The 16,948-nt window shown below is 37.7% G+C and overlaps 1 protein-coding gene and 1 long non-coding RNA gene across 5 annotated transcripts in view; one reads left to right on the top strand and one right to left on the bottom strand.

The window, feature by feature from the left end:
- tns3.2 (tensin 3, tandem duplicate 2) overlaps nt 1-16,948 on the top strand; it is a 135,220-nt gene that overhangs the window by 73,163 nt on the left and 45,109 nt on the right. The window lies entirely within an intron of this gene.
- LOC133616392 (uncharacterized) overlaps nt 1-16,948 on the bottom strand; it is a 58,219-nt gene that overhangs the window by 941 nt on the left and 40,330 nt on the right. Inside the window, exon 3 of the long non-coding RNA XR_009816863.2 lies at nt 8,260-8,339. This is a non-coding gene — a long non-coding RNA (uncharacterized lncRNA). The remainder of the gene's footprint in view (nt 1-8,259; nt 8,340-16,948) is intronic.

Here is a 16,948-nt window from a genome sequence, read left to right as displayed (position 1 = left end):
TTCTCAACCAGCTATTGCAAGGAATTTAGGGATTTCACCATCTACGGTCTGTAATATCATCAAAAGGTTCAGAGAATTTAGAGAAATCACTGCACGTAAGCGATGATATTACGGACCTTCAATCCCTCAGGCAATACTGCATCAAAAAGCGACATCAGTGTGTAAAGGATATCACCACATGGGCTCAGGAACACTTCAGAAACCCACTGTCAGTAACTACAGTTTGTCGCTACATCTGTAAGTGCAAGTTAAAACTCTACTATGCAAAGCAAAAGCCATTTATCAACAACACCCTGAAACGCAGCCGGCTTCGCTGGGCCCGAGCTCATCTAAGATGGACTAACGCGAAGTGGAAAAGTGTTCTGTGGTCTGACAAATCCACATTTCAAATTGTTTTTGGAAACTGTGGACATCGTGTCCTCCGGAACAAAGAGGAAAAGAACCATCCGGACTGTTAGAAGCGCAAAGTTGAAAGGCCAGCATCTGTGATGGTATGGGGGTGTATTAGTGCCCAAGGCATGGGTAACTTACACATCTGTGAAGGCACCATTAATGCAAAAAGGTACATACAGGTTTTGGAGCAACATATGTTGCCATCCAAGCAACGTTATCATGGACGCCCCTGCTTATTTCAGCAAGACAATGCCATGTCACGTGTTACAACAGCGTGGCTTCATAGTAAAAGAGTGCGGGTACTAGTTGTTATAAGGAAAGGCCATGTAACACAGTGGTAAAAATGCCCCTGTGCAAACATTTTTGCAATGTGTTGCTGCCATTAAATTCTAAGTTAATGATTATTTGCAAAACAAAATGAAGTTTCTCAGTTCGAACATTAAATATATTGTCTTTGCAGTCTATTCGATTGAATATAAGTTGAAAAGGATTTGCAAATCATTGTGTTCTGTTTTTATTTACAAATTACACAACGTGCCAACTTCACTGGTTTTGGGTTTTGTAGAAGCATTCCAGAACGGGTTACAAAGGGTCCTAATATGGCTGTTGACCTATGCGTAACATATTGCATCATTGTCAATCGTATTGTTTTGTCAAAACTATTGTGAAAATGTACTAAACACTTATTCTTCTGTTGTTTAGATACTTTGCTATAGTTTTGGGCGATACTACAATTTGGGTATTCAATCCAATACCAAGTTGTTACAGGAGCAGTATTGCTCAAACCTAGAGATGTCCGATAATGGCTTTTTTGCCGATATCCGATATTGTCCAACTCTTCATTACCGATTCCGATATCAACCGATACCGATATATACAGTCGTATAAATTATGCCTAATTTTGTTGTGACGCCCCGCTGGATGCATTAAACAATGTAACAAGGTTTTCCAAAACAAATCAACTCAAGTTATGGAAAAAAATGCCAATATGGCACTGCCATATTTATTATTGAAGTCACAAAGTGCATTATTTTTTTTAACATGCCTCAAAACAGCAGCTTGGAATTTGGGACATACTCTCCGTGAGAGAGCATGAGGAGGTTGAGGTGGACGGGGTTGGGGGGGGGGGGGGGGGGGTGTATATTGTAGCGTCCCGGAAGAGTTAGTGCTGCAAGTGGTTCTGGGTATTTGTTCTGTTGTGTTTATGTTGTGTTACGGTGCGGATGTTCTCCCGAAATGTGTTTGTCATTCTTGTTTGGTGTGGGTTCACAGTGTGGCGCATATTTGTAACAGTGTTAAAGTTGTTTATACGGCCACCCTCAGTGTGACCTGTATGGCTGTTGACCAAGTATGCGAGGCATTCACTTGTGTGTGTGAAAAGCCGTAGATATATTATGTGATTGGACCGGCAAGCAAAGGCAGTGCCTTTAAGGTTCATTGGCGCTCTGTACTTCTCCCTACGTCCGTGTATACAGCGGCGTTTAAAAAGTCATACATTTTACTTATTGAAACAGATACCGATAATTTTGAAACTTTTACTGATAATTTACGATATTACATTTTAAAGCATTTATCGGCCGATAATCTCGGCAGTCCCATATTATGGGACATCTCTAATCATACCAATGTTGATACTTCAAATTTTCAATATCATTGTATGATTCCGTTTTCAAAAACACATGACTGTGGTGTAACAACATCAAAAACTATAACAATGATTTCTTAGTATTAGCTTTGATTTAAAATATTTGGATTTTGCCCTTAATGTCCTTCTGGTCCAGGGACCGTGCTCCTGAGTTTGTAAACAATAACAAAAACGACAAAAGATTTTGAACAATAAAAAATATTGATCCTTAACCACTTTGATATCGGCCTGATGCTATATTGCCGATATTTGTATCGATCTGCACACCTTTGTTTACATTCAAGAGCTCGAGCTTGCAGTTAGCGGTTAGCATATCCTCCTACTGTGTGTAGTGGACCCCCTGTAGCTATTCCTTCGTCCTCCAGGGATGATACTTGTAAGAGACAGGTTTTTTTTGGCCGCCATTTAGGCGATGACTATTGACTGAGAAGCGGTTTTTCACTGTGGAGGGACGTTAGCCAAGGACATGTTTGTTCGCTTGACACTGTTAAATTTGCAGGATGCAAATAGAATGCGTCATCCAAAAACATTATCATAGAAGAATGGTATTAAAAGATCTATCATCGGCCACATTTATATAATTTATATTGTATATTGTCTATAAAGCACAACCCTACTTGTCAGTAGAATCTGGTAATAATATAGAAAAAAGATATGCATATATCTCATTGGACTATAAGAGAGAGTACTGTAGTATTGTACTACTTAAGTAACTGGTGCTACATCCATATCAAATTAAAACATCTCTCGACAAAATATTCTGTCTATAGAGGGTGTTTATTTCAGTTTCAAAGTATAGATGCAAGACACGTATGCCAATTGTTGTATACGTTTCAAACTGTGGACAAGAAAAATTAGATAGTTGGATTTAATGACATTTTAAAGTGTATTATATGTGTAAGTGTATTATTATTCAATGTTTGAAAGATCTTAGTGCCTCCCTGTAACTCAGATAAATGTATAAACTAAGCGAGTCACTGGAGCTACTGGACTTTCTTAGGAAAAAAAAAAGTGATGACTATTTCACCATATGGACATCATCTGGAAGAACTTTCCTTGGAATATAGATCTCGAGAATAGAATTTGAAAGTAATTTTTGTTTCGGCATCAACATGGCCATCACAGTCACTACCTAACCTGAGTAAGGGATAATGACCATGCATTGCTATTTGTAAAGTTTATATGACATTGAATTACATTAACTTACAAGTCAAACTCTAAATTGTGCAAAAGTTAATTCCATCCATCCATCCATCCATTCATTCATTTTAGCAATTCAACTTCAAATGTGAAACTATTTTGATAAAATCTCATTATTTTGAGGCTTACAGTTTTTGAAAACGTGTTTTTCTTTAGCTGTAATCCATAATCATCAAAATTATATCAAAAGAAAGCTTGAAATATTTTGCTGGAAAAACGAACCTTTATATTAAAACAATATTATAATGTTCTAGATTCACCTGTATGCGCGCTCATTAACATCAATCTGTCACAGTAAGGTCAATACTATACAAAACCCAAAACCAGTGAAGTTGGTACGTTGTGTAATTTGTAAATAAAAAGAGAATACAATGATTTTCAAATCCTTTTCAACTTATATTCAATTGAATAGACTGCAAAGACAAGATATTTAAAGTTCCAACTGAGAAACGTAATTCTTTTTTGCAAATAATAATTAACTCAGGATTTAATGGCAGCAACACGTTGCAAAAAGTTGACACAGGGGCATTTTTACCACTGTGTTACATGGCCTTTCCTTTTAACAACACTCAGTAAATGTTTGGGAACTGAGGAGACACATTTTTGAAGCTTTTCAGGTGGAATTATTTACCATTCTTGCTTGATGTACAGCTTAAGATGTTCAACAGTATGCGGTCTCCGTTGTGGTATTTTACGCTTCATAATGCACCACACATTTTCAATGGGAGACAGATCTGGACTACAGGCAAGCCAGTCTCGTACCCGCATTCTTTTAATATGAAGCCACACTGGTGTAACAAGTGGCTTGGCATTGTCTTGCTGAAATAAGCAGGGGCGTCCATGATAACGTTGCTTGGATGGAAACATATGTTGCTCCAAAACCTGTATGTACCTTGCAGCATTAATGGTGCCTTCACAGATGTGTAAGTTACCCATGCCTTGGGCATAAATACACCTCCATACCATCACAGATGTTGGCTTTTCAAGTTTGTGCCTGTAACAGTCTGGATGGTTCTTTGCCTCTTTGGTCCGGAGGACACAACGTCCACAGTTTCCAAAAACAATTTGAAATGTGGACTCGTCAGACCACAGAACACTTTTACACTTTGCATCAGTCCATCTTAGATAAGCTCGGGCCCAGCAAAGTCGGTGGCGTTTCTGGGTGTTGTTGATAAATGGCTGTGGCTTTGCACAGCAGAGTTTTAACTTGCACTTACAGATGTAGTGACAAACTGTTGTTACTGACAGTAGTTTTCTGAAGTGTTCCTGAGCCCATGTGGTGATATCCTTTGCACACTGATGTCGCATTTTGATGCAGTACCGCCTGAGGGATCGAAGGTCACAGGCTTAGCCGCTTACGTGCAGTGATTTCTCCAGATTCTCTGAACCTTTTGATGATATTACAGACCGTAGATGGTGAAATCCCTAAATTCCTTGCAATAGCTTGTTGAGAAATGTTGTTCCTAAACTGTTGGACAATTTTCTCACGCATTTGTTCACAAAGTGGTGACCTGAGCCCCATCCTTGTTGGTGAATGACTGAGCATTTCATGGAAGCTGCTTTTATACCCAATCATGGCACCCACCTGTTCCCAATTAGCCTGTTTACCTGTGGGATGTTACAAAAGAGTGTTCGATGAGCATTCCTCAACTTTCTCAGTCTTTTTTGCCACTTGCGCCAGCTTTTTTGAAACATGTTGCAGGCATCAAATTCCAAATCAGCTAATATTTGCAAAAAATAACAAAGTTTTCCAGTTCCAACGTTAAGTATCTTGTCTTTGCAGTCTATTCAATTGAAAATAGGTTGAAAAGGATTTGCAAATGATTTTATTTTGTTTTTATTTACGATTTACACAACGTGCCAACTTCACTGGTTTTGGGTTTTGTACTTTTCCTAATACTTTTCTTATCCTTCACACTTCTATCTCTCCACATGTTGGTACTCCTCGCTACTGTACCTGCATTGTGGCCCCGAGCCAGTAAAACTGTTCTGTACAAACAAACACCAAGTGAGGGCAGAGGAATGTGGTTGACACATGCCTACTAGACTTGACAGCTTGAATAGAAACTGGCAGGAATGCACTGCATTTCTGAGCTCAACTGACTTTTACTGAATGCCAGAAAACTGATTACATTCTAATGCAGTGCTTCATCTTAGGTCATAGACCAGTGGTGTTCAAAGTGGGGCCCAGCAGCCATTTGTGAACAGAAGCATTTTTTTTTCAATGGCCCAGCATGTATTGTAAACACAAAATAAACACGTTGCGGATTAAAACATTACGCACAAAACAATTTAAAAATACAAACCCTGTTTCCATATGAGTTGGGAAATAGTGCTAGATGTAAATATAAACGGAATACAATGATTTGAAAATCCTTTTCAACCCATATTCAGTTGAATATGCTACAAAGACAACATATTTGATGTTCAAACTGATAAACATTTTTTTTTTGTGCAAATAATCATTAACTTTAGAATTTGATGCCAGCAACACGTGACAAAGAAGTTGGGAAAGGTGGCAATAAATACTGATAAAGTTGAGGAATGCTCATCAAACACTTATTTGGAACATCCCACAGGTGAACAGGCAAATTGGGAACAGGTGGGTGCCATGATTGGGTATAAAAGTAGATTCCATGAAATGCTCAGTCATTCACAAACAAGGATGTGGCGAAGGTCACCACTTTGTCGACAAATGCGTGAGCAAATTGTTGAACAGTTTAGGAAAAAACTTTCTCAACCAGCTATTGCAAGGAATTTAGGGATTTCACCATCTACGGTCCGTAATATCATCAAAGGGTTCAGAGAATCTGGAGAAATCACTACACGTAAGCAGCTAAGCCCGTGACCTTCGATCCCTCAGGCTGTACTGCATCAACAAGCGACATCAGTGTGTAAAGGATATCACCACATGGGCTCAGGAACACTTCAGAAACCAACTGTCAGTAACTACAGTTGGTCGCTACATCTGTAAGTGCAAGTTAAAACTCTCCTATGCAAGGCGAAAACCTTTTATCAACAACACCCAGAAACGCCGTCGGCTTTGCTTGGCCTGAGATCATCTAAGATGGACTGATACAAAGTGGAAAAGTGTTCTGTGGTCTGACGAGTCCACATTTCAAATTGTTTTTGGAAACTGTGGACGTCGTGTTCTCCGGACCAAAGAGGAAAAGAACCATCCGGATTGTTATAGGCGCAAAGTTGAAAAGCCAGCATCTGTGATGGTATGGAGGTGAATTAGTGCCCAAGACATGGGTAACTTACACATCTGTGAAGGCGCCATTAATGCTGAAAGGTACATACAAGTTTTGGAGCAACATATGTTGCCATCCAAGCAACGTTACCATGGACGCCCCTGCTTATTTCAGCAAGACAATGCCAAGCCACGTGTTACATCAACGTGGCTTCATAGTAAAAGAGTGCGGGTACTAGACTGGCCTGCCTGTAGTCCAGACCTGTCTCCCATTGAAAATGTGTGGCGCATTATGAAGCCTAAAATACCACGACGGAGACCCCTGGACTGTTGAACAACTTAAGCTGTACATCAAGCAAGAATGGGAAAGAATGCCACCTGAGAAGCTTAAAAAATGTGTCTCCTCAGTTCCCAAACGTTTACTGTGTTGTTAAAAGGAAAGGCCATGTAACACAGTGGTGAACATGCCCTTTCCCAACTACTTTGGCACGTGTTGCAGCTATGAAATTCTAAGTTAATTATTATTTGCAAAAAAAAAAAAAAAAAGTTTCTGAGTTTGAACATCAAATATATTGTCTTTGTAGTGCATTCAACTGAATATGGGTTGAAAATGATTTGCAATTCAATGTATTCCGTTTATTTTTACATCTAACACAATTTCCCAACTCATATGGAAACAGGGTTTGTAGATCCAGTCCAAATCTGTTCAAAAATGTGACCGAAAAAAAAAAAAATCCTAAAATGCCGATGACCTCCGCGTCTTACTGTGTATTAGTTCCTCTCAAAAAGGGGCAGAGAGATTCCCAGGGAACATGCTATATCAGTATCATGCAGTATCGTGCTACAAACCCCGCTTCAAAAAGCTGTGCACTACAAAATGTGCTCATGGCAGCCATTATTGCAGACCTACTCATTTTCACGCATTGTTTTATTCATTTTTGTTTTGTAGGTTAAAGTGTTTTATATACTGCGCTCTGAGTTATTATCGCTGATCAATTTGAATTGAGTCTATTTAATTGTATTTTTTCAGTATCAAATAGTTGAAGTCGGTCAAAAAATGTTTATAGTTTAAAAAATTATAAAACATTTTAGTGACTTTTCAGGCCATTTGATGCACTTTAAGTCTTTTCCCTTAATCACTAAAAAACAATATTAATAAAGTTATTCTTTGTTGTAAATTGATCTATAGTTATTTTTCTTTTGTTTTCCTTAATGTTAATAATGATACATTGTTATGCAGAGGTGTACTTTCTACAATTGTATAGACAAATTTAACCATTTGTAGTCACGATGGAAGGTGGGCGGGCGCAAAATTTTTTTTTTTCTTCCTAGTGGGGGCGTAATAGAAAATATTTGAGAAGGACGTACATGATCTTTGTTGATTTCTGTGTGTCCGGTCATAATGAACATGTGTACAGATTTTGTGCATAATATGTTAAGTTTTTAAGTCTGCCAAAGCCCTTAAAAATGTTTTAGTAGGTGTAATATTAATACAAAAAAATAAGAATAAAGAAAACAAATCAATAACTGGAGGGAATTAGATTAGATACTTCACTAATTTGCTTTCTTGTCATGCTTTTTTTTTAATACTCATTGGTTTTGAGTCCATTTCAGTTTCAGTGGCCCTTCCTTTGTTTATGTGGTGCACTGATCACACACACCACCTGCTGCCGCCACTAATCACATCCCTTTTTAAACCCGTCTTGACGTTCACTCGGCACAGGTCAATTGTTCACTCTCCGTGACAGTTCGTTTGGCTCTCGTTTGCAAACGTTGCCTTGGGCTTCCCGTGTTATCTGCCTTGTATATGGAATTAAAAGACTCTTACCTGTACACTGGTTCTGCTGTTTCCCGTCTTTTGCATCCTTGGAACACGACTGTCGCAGACATGCGTATCAGCTTTGTCACCTATAACACAAAAGCTAAGATGTGGATGTTTTGTTCAGATAGTTAAGCATTGACCGACAACAGTACTATTCAACTTATTTGTTTTGGGGGCCAAATTTTTTGAAAGCTACGGCCGGATTTCTCCCTTCACTATTATTCTTATTTTGTATATTTCCTGAGAACCTGGATCCTCTGCAATGGATGCTAGACTTTGTTAGAGTAACGCAATTTGGGTAAAACAAATGATATGTGTGTAAAACAGGAACAATCTGCTGTTTTTAAAGACCAACTGAAAAAAGTGAGTCAAAGAGCCTCTATATGACAGCGTCTTTAGGAATCTGCTGCAAAAATGTTTAATAATAATACATTTATATGGATTAGATTTATAAAGCGCTTTTGTCTCTTCCAAGATTTTAGAACTGAGCATGCGGGCCGGTTTGGTGTCATTCATGTACATGCATGTGTACATAAGTGCCAGTCTGCCCCACAACAAGGAACTTATGGACGACAACTTGGAAATACAGCTAAATAAATATGCCGGACTTGGGCAAAGCTCTTCCGGTAAACCTCTTCCATACATGGAGATATCGGTTGGTGTAATTAACGTAAAATAGTTCACTAAAATCAAAAATTCCAAAACGGCTTGTTTGGAAAAAGGCAAGATTGTTTTAAAAAAAATATCGCCGCCACACATCCATAGTTTGATTTCAAATTTTCGGGACTTAAGGGGATCTCGAGTACACAAAAACAGGTGTCAACAGATAAGAAAAGTTGGTTTTGCAAAAAGGGCCCCTTTTAAATGGGAATTGCACTTTTTGCAATTTTGCCTATCGTTTGCCATCCTTATGAGAGAGAAGAAGACAAAGACGACAAAAATGTTTTTATTTTTTTTGCATTCTAATTTGTAATTTTTGTAATTCTTTCTAGGTGGCTAGCAATGCAACTAATGGGAGCAATCCATTCTGCCTCGAAATCACTTTAAAAATGCATCCAGAAATCACCAACAATACTGCATTTTGTCATGTCTGTTGATCATGTTTTGTTTAAGTTATGTTCCGTTTGGGTTTTGTACACTTAGTTCCTGCTTTTCACTCCCTTGTTTTGTCACCATAGCAACCATTAGTTTCACCTGGTTCACATTTCGAGTCACGCACCTGTTTTCACTAATCATGTCACCAGTATTTAAGCTTTTTGTTGCCAGGCAGTCGGCCTGGTGACATTATCCTTTCTACCTCTGCTACCTTTCATTATATTTTGGTTTGCATTTTCTTTGGCCCACTATTAATTTTCTCTACAAACAGTAAAAAAACAGCATCTATCTATATCTTGACAAAAAAAAACAATGTCTTGTGTGTTGTTTGGGAACAGTTGGTAATGGTTATGTGCAGTAAAACTTTTTATGAACTCACCTTAATTTGAGTTCCTAAATGTGTGTTGGACGTCTTAGCTGAAGAGAGCAGTTATGATTTTGGTTTAAAAGAGTAAACAACTAATAACTAAGGTTTTGGGCATTGTTTTTTCTAAAATGTCTAAATATGGCCAAGGACACGCATTATTGTGGGTTTCCTGCATAGACGCCGATCTACATTTCTGCCAGTGGGTGCTCGGTGTGTATTAGTGTTGTCCCGATACCAATATTTTGGTACCGGTACCAAAAGTATTTTGGTACTTTTTGGTACTTTTCTAAATAAAGGGGACCACAAAAAATGTCATTGGCTTTATTCTAACAAAAAAAACCTTACGTTACATTAAACATATGTTTCTTATTGCAATTTTGTCCTTAAATAAAATAGTGAACATACAAGACAACTTGTCTTTTAGTAGTAAGCAAACAAACAAAGGCTCCTAATTTAGCTGCTGACATATGAAGAGTTGGTGATGCAGGGAATTCTGGGAATTTGTTCTGTAGTGTTTATGTTGTGTTGCAGTGCAAATATTCTTCCAAAATGTGTTTGTCGGTGTTGTTTAGTGTGGTTTCACTAAATGGCACATGTTTATGACAGTGTTGGCGTTGTTCATACCATAGACATCTTATAAGTAGACGCAGCATCGAGCGCTACTGCCTACTGCCGCTGACGAGACACGGGGCCGCCATCTTGGAGTGGTGATCCTCTCCACTCAGTGCAATTCATTTGGCAGGAGCAATGAACTGTCAGCGCATTTAATTCATCTTACCTCGCTGAATATCACTGATTTTCACGCAATTTTTTGTCATAAGTGTAGATTTGATAAAGGAAACATGTTTTGCCATGTTTTATTATTCATAGTTTGCTTAACAGTAATAGAATATTCTTATATGCTATAAGTGACCAGATGTCCGAGATCGTAACTAGGGAATATAATCCCAGAGAAGGGGGGAAAAACGGTCAGCTATTTTTAAGTTGAAGAAACAATATGATATATATATACATGCGTATATCCTACATAAACAATGTATGAATACATTAGATATTTATATATCTTAGGGACCGATAGACTGTATCTCTGTTGCTGCAGCAGCAGAGAGTTTATTCTGTCTTGACACTTTGTATTGATATTTTGTATTACATTCTTCCCTTAAATGATCATGTTTACAGTGATTGTTTTATATGTATTTTTTATGTATGTCGCTTTGGATAAAAGTGTCTGCCAAATACTTAAACATAAACATATATAAACACCTGAAAGTCTTTATATCAGCTAAAACCACCAATCTGTTTCACTGGATTCAGAATAAAACCAAATTCTGTCTTACCCAACAATGTTAGTATTTGAATATTGTTACTTGAAGATTGATACATTTTTAAATTTAATAATTTCATTGACAAGCAATTCTATTATGGTCATACTCTTGTTTGCTAACAGCTACGATTTCAGTACTATTGAAGATCTTTGCTCCTTCTCAACTCTGTGGTAATATTCTTTTCACAAAATACAACCAATAGTACGTTAATGTTAAATCTTACTTGTGAAAAATAATCCCCCGATTCCTATTTTCAAATTTTCAACAGTTTGCTCATTTGAGCAGGAACATCTTTGTTTTCTACCTGTCAACTGTTAGTTTAGGCTGCTCGCCGGCTACTCATCACCACTTCAAGATGGCGGCCAAATTTCTCGCGTCAGCCAATGCTGCGTCTACTTATAAGATGTCTATGGTTCATACTGCCACCCTTAATGTGACACGTATGGCTGTTGAGTAAGTATGCGCTTCATTCACTCGTGTGCAGTGTGTTCAAAGTCAAGATAATTGCGTCATTTATTCATTGTTGGGCACTTATTTGGAACATCCCACAGGTGAACAAGCTAATTGGGAACAGGTGGGTGCCATGATTGGGTAAAAAAAAAAACGGCTTCCATGAAATGCTCAGTCATTCACAAACAAGGATAGGGCGAGGGTCACCACTTTGTGAACAAATGCATGAGCAAATTGTCCAACAGTTTAAGAACAACATTTCTCAACCAGCTATTGCAAGGAATCTACGGTTCGTAACATCATCAAAAGGTTCAGAGAATCTGGAGAAATCACGCACGTAAGCAGCAAGGCTGAAAACCAACATTAAATACCTGTGACCTTCGATTACTCAGGCAGTACTGTATCAAAAAGCGACATCAGTGTGTAAAGGATATCACCACATGGGCTCAGTAACACTTCAGAAAACCACTGTCAGTAACTACAGTTCGTTGCTACATCTGTAAGTGCAAGTTACAACTCTACTATGCAATGCGAAAGCCATTTATCAACAATGCCCAGAAACTACTCCGGCTTCGCTGGGCCCGAGCTCATCTAAGATGGACTGATGCAAAGTGGAAAAGTGTTCTGTGGTCTGACGAGTCCACATTTCAAATTGTTTTTGGAAACTGTGGACGTCGTGTCCTCTGGACCAAAGAGGAAAAGAACCAGCCGGACTGTTATAGGCACAAAGTTCAAAAGCCAGCATCTGTGATGGTATGGGGGTGTATTAGTGCCCAAGACATGGGTAACTTACACATCCGTGAAGGCACCATTAATGCTGAAAGGTACATACAGGTTTTGGAGCAACATATGTTGCGATCCAAGCATCGTCTTTTTCATGGACGCCCCTGCTTATTTCAGGAAGACAATGCCAAGCCACATTCTGCATGTGTTACAACAGCGTGGCTTCATAGTAAAAGAGTGCGGGTACTAGACTGGCCTGTCTGTAGTCCAGACCTGTCTCCCATTGAACATGTGTGGCGCATTATGAAGCCTAAAATACCACAACGGAGACCCCCAGACTGTTGAACAACTTAAACTGTACATCAAGCAAGAATGGGAAAGAATTCCACCTGAAAAACTTAAAAAATCGATCTCCTCAGTTCTCAAATGTTTACTGAGTGTTGTTAAAAGGAAAGGCCATGTAACACAGTGGTAAAAATGCCCCTGTGCCAACTTTTTTGCAATGTGTTGCTGCCATTAAATTCTAAGTTAATGATTATTTGCAAAACAAAATTAAGTTTCTCAGTTGGAACATTAAATATATTGTCTTTGCAGTCTATTTAATTGAATATAAGTTGAAAAGGATTTGCAAATGATTTTATTCTGTTTTTAATTAAGATTTACACAACGTGCCAACTACACTGGTTTTGGGTTTTGTATATAGCCTATTATTTGCGCACTATTAGTTGGTGATATCACCGAAAATTTGGCCGCCCAACAAAAACTTTGATCGCCGAAAACCGCTCTGCCGAAACCGGATGTTGGGATTAGGTCAACAAGACGCACGGGATCGTCTGGAGCATAGTCAGCATGTCTGCGATGTGGATGTATTTTATCACATCCCATGATATACCCGCCAACATTGAGCCCCAAAATCCTGCATCTTTGCTGCAGCTCGCTTTTTGTCGGACACATCGAGGGACAGAAGTAGTCTCTAAACACAAGTACATTCTACAATAACACCAGAAAAAGATGCTATATTTGTTGACGTTTTTGATAAAGAAAAGAAAAATCACAAAAAATCTCTAGACTCTTGAAAAATTCTCAACAAAGTACATTGTACAATAAGCGGCAACATTTGAAAATATTATAATATAAAAAATAATATAAATGTATATTTTGATACTACTTAACAATAACACAGATTTGTATTTAAATTTATGTTCACATTTTTGGGCCTTTTATAAAGAATTTCTTATCATCTAATTATGCAATAGATAGAAACTAAGCCTGCTTTGTGTTCAGTCAGAGCTGTGCAAACGTGCAATGTAATAGAAAACAATGGGTACGCTGACTGGAATGAACTAACAAAACACGCAAAAGTTTCAACAGTTTGAATGTGTGGTAAAGTTGTTTATACATCTTTGTGCACTGAATATGTCTTTTTTAAAGTGAAAAAGTTAAAGTACCAATGATTGTCACACACACACTAGATGTGGCGAAATTATTCTCTGCATTTGACCCATCACCCTTGATCACCCCCTGGGAGGTGAGGGGAGCAGTGAGCAGCAGCGGTGGCCGCGCCCGGGAATCATTTTTGGTGATTCAACCCCCAATTCCAACCCTTGATGCTGAGTGTCAAGCAGGGAGGTAATGGGTCCCATTTTTATAGTCTTTGGTATGACTCACAACCTACCGATCTCAGGGCAGACACTCTAACCACTAGGCCACTGAGTAGGTTTTATAGTCAGTGTACAAATTCGGGACAAAATAAATGTCTTATTTAATAAAATTCTTATTTATTTTAACATATTACAAAACTACTAAACAAGATGCGAAGGGCATTTTGATACTTTTACATTTTTTAACAGGCTGAAAATGATTTTAATTGTAAATATGCTAAGAAGTGTTCAGTATTTAAAGTTTAAAATACTATTTTGGATTTTAGCTCTGTGCCTGAGGTGACAAAACGTTAATTTTTTTGTTGTAGTATTATAATATCAACATTTTCCCACAATGTTTTTTGTGTCACGGCTATTTGAGTTACCGTATTTTGCGGACCATAGGGCGCACCGCATTATAAGGCGCGCTGCCGATGAATGGGCTATTTAAAAAAATAAATAAAAAATCATATATAAGGCGCACCGGATTATAAGGCGCATTAAAGGAGTCATTTTTATTTTATTTTTTTCTAAATGTAAAAAACTTCCTTGTGGTCTACATAACATGTAATGGTGGTTCTTTGGTCAAAATGTTGCATAGATTATGTTTTACAGATCATCTTCAAGCCGCTTTCTGACAGTCATTATCAGGATGCGCCGTTTTGTGGGCGGTATTATTTACGTGGCTCACCTTCGACAGCGTCTTCTCCCCGTCATCTTTGTTGTGGCGGTGTAGCGTGCAAGGACGGGAGTCGAAGACGTGTCAAAAGATGGAGCTAACGATTTTAATGACATTTAGACTTTACTCAAATCAATAATGGAGCAGCATCTCCTCGTGTGCAGTCAAAAACCGTCCGACAGGAACTCAAATAACTAAAGTTCCCTGGGTGAATGATGTAAACTCACTACACCGGTATGTTTTAGCGCTTTCATGGCGAGTATACTGACAGATATAAGTAAGAACTTTACACAACTTTATATTAGAAATGGCAACAGTGAAGGATGAATGTCCCATAACAAGCAAATATAGAAAAAGAAGAAGCTTATCGACTACGATGTCGGCGCGGACTGCAAAGGCGGACGCGCGCAATTTTTCAGGATTTATGCAGATCCCAAATACAGATCAGCAGGTACCAGAAGGTAAAAAAAGTTTGCATAATATTGCGAAACAACACGCCAGATAATGTCTTACCTTATACACACACCATAATAATACTCGTATGTTGAAGCACAGTACAATCCTTCAAGTGGTGCGGCTTTGTACTTAACCAAAGTCGTACTAAAACATTTTGATAGATTTTTGAGCGCCGTGTGTAATGCCCATATTTTCAATGGAACATAAACAATGTTGGTGTTGTTTACTTGAGTCATATTGCAGCCTACACTTATCTCTTATGTGTGACTGCCATCTACTGGTCACACTTATCATTACACCATGTACCAAATAAAATAGCTTCAAGGTGGGCAGGGTGTACCCCGCCTACCGCCCGAATGCAGCTGAGATAGGCTCCAGCACCCCCCGCAACCCCGAAAGGGACAAGCGCTAGAAAATGGATGGACGGATGGAGGGTGGGTAAGCTCAACCAAACTGATTCCTTACAATAGGCGCACCGGGTTAAAAGGTGCACTGTCGAGTTTAAAAAAAAAAAAAAAAAAGGATTTTAAGTGCGCCTTATAGTCCAGAAAATATGGTAGTTGTTTAGATAACTTTACTGAATGGAAATGCTAAATATGATGTATATGGGTCATTCTACCGAATTGGTTAAAAGTGAGGTATATATCATATATAATGTAATATATATTGTACAATATCGGAAGTACACATTTCTAAAAAAATAAAGGACGGTCAACTTCTATTTTGCATTTTCAGACTATTAGGACATGTTTTTCCTCTCACTTTTCTGTCACTATCAAAACACAGCATTCAATTATAAATATAACATGTTATGTTAACCTGTTAATATTATGCTTACTTCCCTTGGGTAAAGATGATTTTTTCTTAAATGATTACTGAGGTTTTTCTACAATAAAATCAACAACAACAAAAAATTAAAACAAATTTTCTTACTTGAATATATACAATTATTTAAAATCAATATGCAATATTTCATTCGAAAATGCATTACACTGATCAAATTGATTTCTGAGTTAATGATTTATGAAATTGAACATACAGTACAGGCCAAAAGTTTGGACACACCTTCTCATTCAATGCATTTTCTTTATTTTCGTGACTATTTACATTGTAGATTGTCACTGAAGGCATCAAAACTATGAATGAACACATGTGGAGTTATGTACTTAACAAAAAAAAGGTGAAATAACTAAAAACATGCTTTATATTCTAGTTTCTTCAAAATAGCCACCCTTTGCTCTGATTACTGCTTTGCACACTCTTGGCATTCTTTCGATGAGCCTCAAGAGGTAGTCACCTGAAATGGTTTTCACTTCACAGGTGTGCCTTATCCGGGTTGATTAGTGGAATTTATTGCTTTATCAATGGGTTTGGGACCATCAGTTGTGTTGTGAATGAGAAGGTGTGTCCAACACTGCAAAAACTGAAATCTAAGTAAGATTAAATATCTCAAATAAGTGTGATATTTGCTTATTTTCTGTCTGATAATATCATTCTTCTCACTAAGCAGATTTTATGTTAGAGTGTTTTACTTGTTTTAAGGGTTTTGGTCCTAAATTATCTCAGTAAGATATTACAGCTTGTCGCTGAGATTTTATGACCTATATTGAGTAAAACATGCTTGAAACTAGAACATTAACTGTTGCAAAGCTGTGTCATCTACACTCACAAGTATAAAACAACTTTTTTAAAGTAATAATTTCTTACTTCAAGGATAAAAAAAATAAATCATTATGTCAAGATAATGGCACTAGCATTTACTTAATTTAAGGATATTTTTCAACATATTGAGCAAAAGGGTCTCATTTGTTTTTCTACCAAGAAAAGTGCACTTGTTATTAGTGAGAATATACTTATTTTAAGGTATTTTTGGGTTCATTGAGGTTAGCTAATTATACTTGATTTGGAAAGTCTTGACAAGCCGAATTTTCTTGTTCTATTGGCAGATCATTTTGCTTAG

This window comes from Nerophis lumbriciformis, linkage group LG14 (assembly GCF_033978685.3).
Source record: "Nerophis lumbriciformis linkage group LG14, RoL_Nlum_v2.1, whole genome shotgun sequence".
NCBI lineage: Eukaryota > Metazoa > Chordata > Actinopteri > Syngnathiformes > Syngnathidae > Nerophis > Nerophis lumbriciformis.
The sequence above is the reverse complement of the archived record's forward strand: the minus strand, read 5'-3'. Positions and strand labels throughout refer to the sequence as shown.